General features: G+C 42.9%; 1 protein-coding gene across 1 annotated transcript in view; it reads left to right on the top strand.

The window, feature by feature from the left end:
* Positions 1-12,614, top strand: part of ROGDI (rogdi atypical leucine zipper) — a 765,793-nt gene that overhangs the window by 203,366 nt on the left and 549,813 nt on the right. The window contains exon 2 of the mRNA XM_085632220.1: positions 5,499-5,652. The gene's annotated coding sequence lies outside the window, so the exon portion shown is untranslated. The remainder of the gene's footprint in view (positions 1-5,498; positions 5,653-12,614) is intronic.

Genomic DNA, 12,614 nt, shown 5'->3' on the forward strand with positions numbered 1-12,614 from the left:
TCTCCAGAGCTCCTACCTCACAGTGAGGGAGTTGTAGCCCTCAGTGGAACTAGGTTTTTCCACTGGGAGGAGAAGCCCATATGATGAAGCATGTCACCTATGGTGGGTGAGGGCATTCGTCCTGAAAGGGATTGCTCCCCAGAGGGGCTTTTTTGAGAGACACATTTTCACTACACTTTTGAGAGACCCGAGAAGTATTGTGTTTTGATTATTGTCGATGGGGAATCACTTCTTGCAGGTCTATAAATATTTTCCCTTGGACCCTCCCTCTACATTCTCTTTGTGCTTTGGTTGATGATTAAGTGCCAGTGCTAAGCACCAGAAACAACCGGCTCAAATTAAGCACTGCTTAAGAGTCATACTATTGCCTGAAAACCATCAGCTGAATTGAGGGACACATTTATGACCCTGCAATGATGTAGGGATTTCACTAAATTGCATTAGATGGGGCTGTGACTAAGATGGTGATCTGCTAGCATATATCTCCTATTTCTACTCCCAGCCCAGGCCTTCATTAGCGACTTCAAGCCCACTTTCTGAGCCTTGGATAGCAGCAATACACAAGAGGCCTTATATTTATGAGAGGGTTGCATAACGTTTGGACCACACAATGTGTTTCATGCATGACGCAAACTTCCAAGTCAGATCTTTGAAGGCACGCAAAGCCACTTTACGTGGCTGTGAGAGGCTTCAATAACCTGGAGTAGCACAATTTGCTGCGCTTTGTTACTCTGCCCTGGGTATGCGTTTTATGTGCGTTGCGTGGGTGTTCCCAATCATCTACCACGGATTTTGATGCATCACCAGATTTACAAGAAATTGTAAACCTGGTGTTAGACCTGTCACGCTTAGGGTAGTCGTCCCCATCTTTTTGCCTGCTTTCCTCCAATTTGTGCTTTATCTTTTTGTTGGCCTTAGGACTCTGAGCACTTTACCACTGATAACCAGTGTTAAAGTGTATGTGCTTCCCGCCTAAACATGGTGACATTGGTGTATAACAGATTGGCATATTTAGTTCACCTGTAAGTACCTAGTAAAGTGGTTACCAGATACCCAGGGCCTGTAATCTAAATACTATTTGTGAGCCTGCAGAACTAGTTGTGCCACCCACACAAGTAACCTTTCAAACCTGTCTCAGGTCTGAGATTACAGGGCCTGTGTGTGCAGTTTACTGCCACTTCGCCTTTCATTTACAACCACTTGCCAAGCCTTAAACTCCCTTTTTATTCACATAGGTCACCCATAAGTAAGCCCTAGATAGCCCTAAGGGCAGGGTGCTGTGTAAGTAAAAGGTAGGAAATTTAATTTTAAGTGTTATATGTCCTGGCATTGACAACCAGCTAAATTAATTTTTCACTACTGTGAGGCCTTCTCCTCTCATAGGATAGCATTGGAAATTCCATAAAACACTTTTAAGCTCTAATTTATGATTAGATAGGAGTAGCTAAATTATTTCTAGTATATTTGGAATGGTAATGATAAATCCTCGTTAGTGGTAAAGGTGGATTTAACATTACTATTTTAGAAATACCACTTTTAGAAATAGGACATTTTTCTGCTCTTAACTTAACTCTGTTTGCCTTCAGCCTGTCTCCAATACATGTCTGGAGTGGGTGACAGCTAGGCTTTGTGCATTCCCTCTAGACAGCCACACCACAATTACAGAAAGGGTGGGTGTGACAAAGGACTCATCTTCATTCATCTGCATTCTGATAGCATTCCTGAGCAGGAAGGAGGAGCTGACACTTACATCTGAATTAGTTGTGTCCTGTCCTCACACAAAGGATATATTACCCCCACAGATAGCCTGTCAGACAGGGCTGGGATGAAAGGGGACCTGTGCACGTCAAGGAGCTGCTTTCAAGTCACCCCCCAATTCAAAGGCACATTTGGGTATAAGGACTGGGGCTCTGACCTCACCAAACAGTACACTACTGGACCTATGAAGAACTCTGCCAGGAGTAAAGACTGCCGTGCTACAAGGACTGCCACTCTGCTTGACTGTGTGTTCCAAGTAACTGCTTCACTGCTGTGCTGAGCTGCCCCTGCTGATCTCTGCCCTGCTGAGGACAAGGACTGAGCCCATCTCACTTGAACCCAAATTGACACCAAGGGCTTGCCGGCTTGCCTCCTGTTTTCGCAAGTCTAAGGGTCATAAAAGACTTCCTACAACTCTGCTGGTTCTGGTGGACTCTGCCATCTGTGAGTTCTTCCCTTGCCTGAGGTGCCCCCTCTAGTCCTGGGCCTCAGGAGTGGGTTCTTGCAGCTGTCAGTACCCAGAGACAATCCCTCTGAGGACCATGACTGCACCTGCAATGGCAAAGGCCCTGATGGGGATTTTTACATGAGTGGGTTTCCCCAAGGAAGTTGTGTCTGACAGGGGCACAAACGTCATGTCTGCATACATGCAGTCAATGTGGAAAAAGTGTGGGGTAACATGCAAGTTCTCCGCTCCTTATCATCCACAAACCAATGGGATTGTTGAGAGATTCAACATGATGATGAAAGGCATGATTAGAGGCCTACCTGAGGCCCGAGGAAGAAGTGTGACATTCTCTTACCATGCCTGTTGTTTGCCTACAGAGAGGTATCACAGAAGGGAGTGGGCTTTAGCCGCTTTGAGCTTCTGTACAGGCACCCTGTTAGAGGACCGCTGAGTCTCGTGATGGAGTGGTGGGAGCAAGCTCCCAGGAAGACTCTCCGGGATGTAGTGAGCTAAATGTTGGTTTTCAGAAGCCAAATGGCTAAGTTGTGGAAGTAAGCTTCTGACATCTTGGAAGCCAGTCGGGCTGTGAAGAAAGAGTGGCATGACCAAAATTCTACCAATGGAATTACATCTTGGGCAGAAAGTGTGGGTGATGGAAACTATGGAACCCAGGACCCTGTAGGACCATTGAACTGGGCCCTACAAGGTGATTGAAAGAAGGCTAAGCCACCTACCTGGTGGACCTCAAGACCCCAGATAACCCCACAGGGTGTTTCTCAGCTATCACCTCAAACCCTACTTTGAGAGGTCTGATATCACCATGCTCTTTGTGACAGTTGAAGAAGAGGAAGAGGAAAGTGAACCTCTCCCTGAGCTGTTGGACTCCAAGGAAAAGGATGGGTCTGTGGAAGGAGTAATCCTTTCCCCTACTCTGACTCCTGAGCAGCAGAGGGACTGTCACCAAATGTTTGGACAGTGCTCCTCTCTGTTCTTCCTTATTCCAGGAACTACCCACCTGTGTACTCATGATGTTAAAAGGAGACAACCTCCCTGTTAAAAATAAGTCTTACAGGTTGTCGGATAAGTTGAGGGCAGCTCGCCCTAACAGAAGGTGCCAAGGAGAGGTCAGCCTTCTCTACTCCAGAGGGCCACTATCAGTTTAGAGTGATATCGTTTGGACTCAAGAATGCCCCTGCCAACTTCCAGGGGTTGGTGGACCAGGTTCTTACTGGTATGGAGGCCTTCTCAGCTGCTTATCTGGATGACATAGCTGTCTTCAGAAGCAGTTGGAAGGACCACCTTTTTCACCTCTAGGAATGCTTCAGGCTCTGCAACAGGCAGGCCTCACTATCAAGGCCAGTGAGTGCCAGATAGGGCAGGGATCTGTGGTGTACTTGGGACACCTGGTAGGCAGGGGTAAGGTGCAGCCTCTCCAGGCCAAAATGGAGACTATCATGGCCTGGGAGCCCTCCAAAACCCAGACTGAGGTCAGAGCATTCTTGGGCATCACGGGGTACACCTGGAGGTTTGTCAAGGGATATGGCACTGTTGTTGCCCCATTACAGAGGTGACTTCTAAGAAGCAGCCCAGAAATGTGATTTGGACAAAGGCATGCCAAACTGCATTTGACTCCCTGAAACATGCTATATGCACAGCCACTGTGCTCAGGGCCCCTGACTTCTCCAGGGAGTTTATCATTCAAACAGATACCTCTGAACATAGCATAGGGGCAGTATTAACACAGCTAAATTAAGAGGGCCTGGACCAACCTGTAGCATTCATCTCCAGGAGGGTACTCCGCAGGGAACAAAGGTGGAATGCTATAGAAAGAGAAGCTTTTGCTGTAGCCTGGACAGTGAAGAAATTGAGGCCATACCTGTTTGGCAATCACTTCCTGATTCAGACTGACCACAGGCCCCTCAGGTGGCTCATGCAAATGAGGGGTGAGAATCCAAAATTGTTGAGGTGATCCATTTCTCTACAGGGTATGCACTTCAGGGTGGGACACAGACCAGGAGTAGACCATACCAATGCTGATGGTCTGTCTAGGTTTTTCTGCCTTAGTGATGAGAACTCACCTGGAGGCTGGGTAGATCTCCACGCTTTCAGCTGGGGGGACACGTGCTAGACCTGTCATACTTAAGTTGGTCTTCCCCCAACTTTTTACCTGCTTATCTCAACTTTGTGCTCTATCTTTTTGTTGGCCTTAGGACTTTCTGCACTTTACCACTGCTAACCAGTGGTAAAGTGCATGTGTTTCTCCCCTAAACATTGTGACAATGGTGCATACCTTATTGGCATATTTAGTTCACCTATAAATGTCACAAAATCACCCACCTGTTCTCTGGTTTGTTCCAAAATCACCAGAAAGACAAGGATGGAAAACACTTGCCGTCTCGGTAGACTCCCGGGGGAGGGGGGAATTGGGATGAGACAAAGAAATAAACACACTGGATTCCAGCGGACTGACTTGTCGCTTGGATCGTGAAGAGCGTCTCTCTTTTCAGGTGAAGTGGTAATGGGCTTTGGTTTTCTGCTTGTATGTGCATCTAGTTTTGGTAATTGTACCTATCAAGAAAGAAAATAACAAATGCAATGTGTTAGCACTATCTCGGGATTCTACCTATTACTATTACTCTTGCTCAACTACAACGAACCAGATTTTTCTGAATGCCCCACATCACTTCTTTAGAGCAAAACATCTTCTCTTGCTTTTCTCAATTAGGTATACCTTCACAGAATGTCACAAAGATACAACATAATCTCACTTATGTCATCACTTTCAAGTTGTTACTTTTCTTACATATGAAGTTCACTTAAATTTCACATACCTGATTTATTCTCACTTTGCTTCCCAAAAGGATTCTCAAAACTAAAGCAAGAAACAACAACAAAAATACAACAGGTGCACCAATAGTCTGCGTTAGATTTAACGACTAATTATCACTGATATTACTGTTTTCCTTTTCTTTGCTCAGTAATTACACAATAGTTTTTTCAATGATATAACCAAGAGTTCTGATTCCTATCAGTCTTCTTAGCAGACCCAAAGAATCTCTGTTCATTCGTTTTTTCTATCAACAAAAATATTTAAACCTTGTGAAGATCTCACAGAGCTTTTTTCGAAATGTTCTCAGTTGCATTTGCAGGTTAAGAAGTATGTCAAGACTATAAATGAGTTTTTTAATTCTTACCGGAAAGTTTGTATTAATGTGCACACTTTAACATTCTAGTGAAGCGTTGCCTGGCAACTCTTCTGTTGACCGTCTTTCTTTTCTTTTCTTTTCTGCAGGAGAATCGGACGAGTTATTCGGGGAAGCCAGAAATGCAGAGGCCGGAAGGAGCGCCTGAAAAACATCTCTGGATACTGCCAGTCGGGTGAAGAAAGCCGGGTGAAGAAAACCGGGTGAAGAGCTGCGGAAGATTCGCCACCGGTCCGGAGTCAGGTAGGTGTTCTGTCACGAAGCGAAGCATCGGTAGCCTAGCGGGTGGGGTTTAAATATCTTTGGGGATCGGTTTTCTCTCATGTGTGCACGTGAAAGCAACGTGAGTTTTGGGTCTTTCACAAATACTTCAAGTGTGCAAATCAAAACGGTTTGCACGTGCAAGACGCCTACAGAGCTAATTACTCATTTGCCTAATGCTCTCATTTGCCTAATGTTCTTGAATGTCGTTTTATGGAGGAAAGTGTTAACATAATCAACCATTGGTTCCAATAATTCTCCAAACAAGCATTGGCCTCAGCAAATTCCATGACTGTACAACATGTCAACTGGTTAAACAAAAATACAACATAACACCAGCCCTTGCATATTACCTTTCAATCATTGCTGAGTTTAGTTATCTCGTGACAGTCCCTCCCCCCTTCACCAAGGTCTTCTTAAGGGACGGGGTTTTTCCGGATGCAAGGCATGGAAGGATCTAACCGACCTCGGGGCATGTACATGAGTTTCTGGTTCCTAAGATCTTTCTGACACATCATAACCCTTCCAATCAATCAAATAATGTAACCGACCACGTATGCGTTTTGCATCAATAATACGATTAACTTCATATTCAATATGATCTCCTACTACAATTGGTGGAGGTGGATTGTCTTTTCGTTTGGACGGATCATGTGGTTTAAGGAGGGATACATGAAATACCGGGTGAATGACATATTCTGTGGGCAAGGTTAATCTCATTGAAACTGGATTCAAGACTTTGTTAATGGGAAAGGGACCAATGAACCTAGGTTTTAGTTTCTTGGGACCGTCAATCTGAATATTTCTGGTTGATAACCAGACGAGATCTCCTACTTTATATGGTGGTGCTGGTGTTCTGTGTTTATCAACTGATAATTTGACCCTTAGTTTATTCTTGGCTAAACTACTCTTAGCTTGTTCTTGGTATTCCCGTAACTTTGTTAACCTTTCGGTCACTGCAGGCATTGTACTTATTAGTTCTGGAAGAATGGTAGTAATAGATCGTGGATGCAAACCAGTCGTAAAAAAGAAAGGGGAACAACCTAAAGCCGAGTGATAGCTATTATTGTATGAAAACTCGGCTAATTGTAGGACCTCACCCCACTGAGCTGATATAGTGGAAGTTAGACATCGTAAACTTTGTTCAAGGTGTTGGTTTACTTTTTCTGTCTGCCCGTCAGTCTGTGGATGAAAAGCAGAGGAAAGTGCTATTTCAATTCTAAATGCTTGCACAACTGACTCCAGAATATTTAAACAAATTGGGGGCCCCGGTCGGGAATTATCTTACTGGGAAGCCCATGTAGTTTTACAGTATGCTTAATGAAAATATCACTAAATTCTCCCTGGAATACCCCAAGAAGGTATCTAGAAATGCACGCTTTAAAAATATACAATTCTACATACTCCATAGAGCGTATCTGACACCAGCACGCCTTCAGCGATTCTATCCAGAGACGCAGTTTCTTTGCCCCAGATGCCAATTACAGGACGCAGATTTCTATCACATGTTCTGGAGTTGCCCCACAATCCGATCATTTTGGCAACACATTCACGCCTCCCTAAGGGACCTCACAGGACTCACATACATGAATACATGGGAGGCCAGTGCAATAGGTATCTTCCGAAAACAAAAACAATATAAGGTGCATACTCGATTTATTTCACTAGCCGTGTTGCTAGCTAAGCGGAGTGTGGCCTTGCAAGGCATTCTCCCACTGGTCCCCCGCTCGCGGCTTGGGTGGGAGCAACACACAAATGGGCTGCAGCGGAGGAGGAAGCACTGCGGGAGGAGGAGGTGAGAGGGTTACGCAAGCACCCTATTTCAATGGAATGGGCCCTGTTACTACATCGCTTTAAGCAATTGACTCCTAGTGAGGACTCAGGCGGCGACATACATACACCAACGATCCCGCAATCACAGGTTCAGACCCTAACCGACCATGCCAGACCCTCTCCGGTGGCGTGATCAAACCACCGGCAGTACAATCGCACACAACGTCACTTTCGCCGATCGAACTTGAGAGTTAGACCGACCGCAATCCATCGACACGACACACCCACACACCTATTCCGACGTCCGACTGGGAGGCCCGGGCATAAAATTCCATGACCATCCCCCAGTTCTTTTTATGTTATACCCCAGTTCACATGATATGCACATAATAAGAGACCATAGGGTTCACAAATTACCTTTTGATCAACCCCTCTTTCTATGATTAGTGATATATGATGGCATGAGCTGTAATATGCAATTCAATGGATCGTATCCCTTTTCCTGTTATTTGTCACGATAACCTATAAATGTCAATAAAAATATGTTACAAAAAAAAAAGAAAATATCACTAAATTCTGTTGCAGTTGATAGTTTTTGTAAGGGAATAAAGTGTCCCATTTTTGATAATAAATCTACTACAACTAAAATTGTTGTGAAGGTGTTAGATGTGGGTAAGTCTGTAATGAAGTCCAAACTTATTGTATGCCAGGGAAATGGGGGTATAGGCAATGGTTGTAAAAGGCCTGTGCGTGATGAATGTAAGGACTTTTGTTGTGCACAGACTGGTCATGCTTTTACATATTGTTGGACATCCTGTTTGATATTCTTCCACCAGAAATGTCGCTGACATAATTCTAAGGTTTTGTTGACTCCAGGATGACCTGCTGTACTTAAATCATGATTCCAATTTAAGACCTGTTGTCGCCATTCTTCTTGAGGAATGAATAGCTTATCCTTGTGAAAGAAATAACCCTCAAGTATGGTGTTTTGTTTCTGAGCTAGCCATTGCTGTTCATTAAGTGTCTTGACACCCAACTTAACTTGATCTAGAAAGGTATCTGCTTGTGTGACTGCCACTATTTTTTCCGATGGAATTATATTTTGTAAAGTTTTTGTTTCATTCATGTCTTTTCCACAAACTAATCTAGACAAGGTGTCCAACAGGAGTTGTTTTTGTCCAGGACGGTATGTTATGATGAATTCGAACTCACTAAAAAAAAGTAACCAGTGCATCTGCCTAGGAGTTAGTGCCTTAACTGTACTAAAAAACTGGAGATTCTTGTGATCAGAAAATATGGTAATAGTGTGCTTGGCACCCAATAGATGATGTCTCCATTCAAGAAACACTGCCTTAATTGCCAATAACTAACGTTCTGCTATAGTATAATTCTGTTCAGCTGTTAACAGTGTGTGTGAGTAAAAGGCAATTTGGTGTGAGTGCCCAGTTGCAGCATCTTTTTGCATTAGTACGCCTCCCAACGCAGTTTGGGAAGCGTCAGCCTCGATAAAAAATGGCTTATCTGGATCTAGGTGAATCAGAATGGGTGCTGATGTAAATGCTTGTTTTAATTTTTCAAAAGCCTTTTCTGCGTCTTGGTTCCATTGAAATTTCTGACCCTTACGAAGTAATTGAGTGATAGGTGTCACTATCTCTGAAAACTTAGATATGAAACGTCTATAAAAATTGGCAAAACCTAGCACTCGCTGAGTGTCTTTTACAGAAGAGGAATTGGGCCAATTTAATATTGCTTCAACCTTTTATGGCTCCATGATTATTCCTTCAGGAGAAAGCCAATATCCTAAAAATTCGACTTTCTTGGAGTTGAACACACACTTTTCAAGTTTCACATATAATGAATTGTCTCTTAATCTTTGTAAAACTGAGCGATCATGTTTCGTATGCTCTTTCTCAGTTTTGGAGATGACCAGTATGTCGTCAATATACACAATGATGCAGATATCGAGTAAATCATGAAGAACATCATTAATGAAATACTGAAACGCTGCCGGACCATGACAGAGACCGAATGGCATTACAGTATATTCAAATAGATCGTATTTCGTGCGAAAAGCAGTCTTCCATTCGTCTCCTTCTTTAATACACACAAGATGGTACGTGCCCCGTAGATTTAATTTTGTGTAGATACTTGATCCTTTGATTTGGTTTAACAAGACTGGAATTAAGGTTAACGGGTAGCGATTTTTAATTGTTGCGTTGATAACCGCGCGGTAATCAATGCACACTCTCAGATCGCCAGACTTTTTAGCTACAAAGAAGAGTGGCGAAGAGACAGGTGAAGTAGAGTGTCTTATAAAACCAATCTCCAACATTTCGTCTAAGTAGGTTCTCAAATATTGATTTTCAGGTTCACTTAGGGCGTATATCCTACTACAGGGTAAGACTGCACCAGGAATTAAGTCTATCCTGCAGTCATATACTCTGTGTGGGGGTAACTTAGTTGCTTGGACAGGATCAAATACATCGGCATAATCTTGATATTGACTAGGCAACTGTGGTGAGTCTTGTTGTGGAGCAGCACAGAACAAAGGGGTTATATGATCCTGGGTTTCTGAATAACAATGGTTTCTATAATATGGGGAGTCTAAAGTGACTGTTCTCTTAATCCAATCTATTTTCGTATTATGTAACTCTAACCAAGGAACTTCCAGTATGACACCAAAAGTGGGTGTATCAATCAGATCAAACACTGTTTCTTCAGTGTGTCCATTTTCTCCAACTATGGTCAACGGCTTGGTATGAAACGTAATTAATCCTGAAAATAAAGCAGAACCGCCAACGGCCCTGACTGGCTCTGGTTCGGATTTTGGGACTTGAGTTATGCCTAATTTGCTGGCCAATTCTAAATCAAAGAAATTGCTGGTAGCCCCGGAATCAATAAAAACCGCTAAACTGTGTCTTTGTTGGGTTGTTAAGATAAAGGTTAGTCTAATTGTAAAGTGTTTCAGAGTACGATTAATAACACTAGTGGCATACTGTGAGATCTGTACTGAAGTTGTTCTCGAAGAAACAATCTGTTCTTTCTCCGAGAAGTCTAGTTTTCCGACTCACTGGTTGTCTTGTTTGTTAGGGCTATTGCTTACTTTTTGTTGGTTTTATTTGGACAATCTTTGGTAAAATGACCAGCCTTGCCACAGTAAAGGCACAAATTGCCCTTACGCCTGCGCTCTTTTTCTTCTATAGAAAGTGGTCCTTTCAGGCCACCTATCGGCATTGGTTCAACATGTGTGTTTTTATCTTCTGTTTCTTTTTTTTCAGCTCTAAAATGTAAAGTTCTAAAATCTCTTTTGGTCTTTCGCTTTTTCGCTCCCCTAATCTGTGATCTAATTTAACCACTAGATCTAAAAATTCTGCATAGTCCTCAGGCAGATTAACAATATGTGCCAGAGAATCCTTTAATTCATCTCTATGGCCTCGATAGAACAAAGATATCCTTTTCTCCTCGGGCCAGTGTGTTTCTGATAATACTCTGTTGAAATTGGTTGCATAGGTTATCAAATCTTTTGACCCTTCGCGTAAATTTAGAAGCTCATTATCAGAAGCTTGAATAAAAACATGCTTAGCAAATAAACTGGACATTGCAGTTTTAAAAGCAGCTAAATTGTGTAACAAAGGATCGTTTGTGTCTACTAAAGGCATAGCCCAGTTGGCCGCTACTCCTCCTAAATAAGAAATGATAATTCTTGGAATGGTCTGTGGTGAAAACCTGAGTTTTGCACAAAAAATGCAATTGACATTGACTCATAAAAGTGGTATAATGATTACTATCTCCTGTGAATCGTTCCGGATTTGCCAAAGGTACTGGGGTAAGAGTTACTACAGTGAATTGCAAGTTTTGATTAGTGTTGGAGCCTGATGAACTAGGAGACATAAAAGACGCTGGACCAAACTTAGCGAGAGCAACGATGGACTTATGTTCACCTGGTTGTGGGTCTCTCCAACTAGTGAATCCTGTTCTGGTCCTATCTAGTTCTTGCATTTCTTCGGACAACTTACGGATTAAAATGGTCAATTGAGACAAATCCATGTTATCCTGCCCAAGGTCCATAATTGCAGAATCAAAGAAGGAACAAAGGGTGTAGTGTTGGCTTCGCTTTCTGTCACGAAATCACCCACCTGTTCTGTGGTTTGTTCGCTCCTTGATGCTGTTGCTTTTTTCCAACTCCCCTGAAAATCACCAGAAAGACAAGGATAGAAAACACTTGCTGTCCCGGTAGACTCCCAGGGGAGGGGGGAATTGGGATGAGAGACAAAGAAAAAGACACACTGGAATCCAGCCGACTGACTTGTCGCTTGGATCATAAAGAGCGTCTCTCTTTTCAGGTGAAGTGGTACTGGGCTTCAGTTTTCTGATTGTATGTGCATGTAGTTTTGGTAATTGTACCTATCAAGAATGCAATCTGTAAGCACTATCTTGGGATTCTACGTATTACTATTACTCTTGCTCAACTACAACATACCCGATTTTTCTGAATGCCCCACATCACTTCTTTAGATCAAAACATCTTCTCTTGCTTTTGAGTTGTTACTTTTCTTACATATGAAGTTCACTTAAATTTCACATACCTGATTTATTTTCACTTTGCTTCCCAAAAGGATTCTCAAAACTCAAGAAAGAAACAACAGCAACAAAAAATACAACAGGTGCTCCAATAGTCTACGTTAGTTCTAACGACTAATTATCACTGATGTTACTGTTTTCCTTTTCTTTGCTCAGCAATTACACAATAGTTTTTCAATGATATAACCAAGAGTTCTGTTTCCTTTCAGTCTTCTTAGCAGACCCAAAGAAATGCACATTAAATCTCTGTTCATTCGTTTTTTCTATCAACAAAAATACCTTGTGAAGATCTCACAGAGCTTTTCTCCAAATGTTCTCAGTTGCATTTGCAGGTCAAGAAGTCTGTCATCGAGTATAAATGAGTGTAGTGTCCTAGCATGGACACGTTCTAGTGTTCAGAAGTGTATGTTCTACACTTTACACCCACCCACCACCTACGTCACTGGGTCAGGTGACTAGGCTAATAAAAGGGCCGAGCGCACGTGCTCGTGGCCAGTTAACCCACCATCTAAGTATGTGTCTGCGTCAGTCATTTCTAGCATGAGGGCCTAGGGCCCCAACACCACAATGGCGATGAGGGTTGTGAGCCC

This window comes from Triturus cristatus, chromosome 10 (genome assembly GCF_964204655.1).
Source record: "Triturus cristatus chromosome 10, aTriCri1.1, whole genome shotgun sequence".
Classification (NCBI taxonomy): domain Eukaryota; kingdom Metazoa; phylum Chordata; class Amphibia; order Caudata; family Salamandridae; genus Triturus; species Triturus cristatus.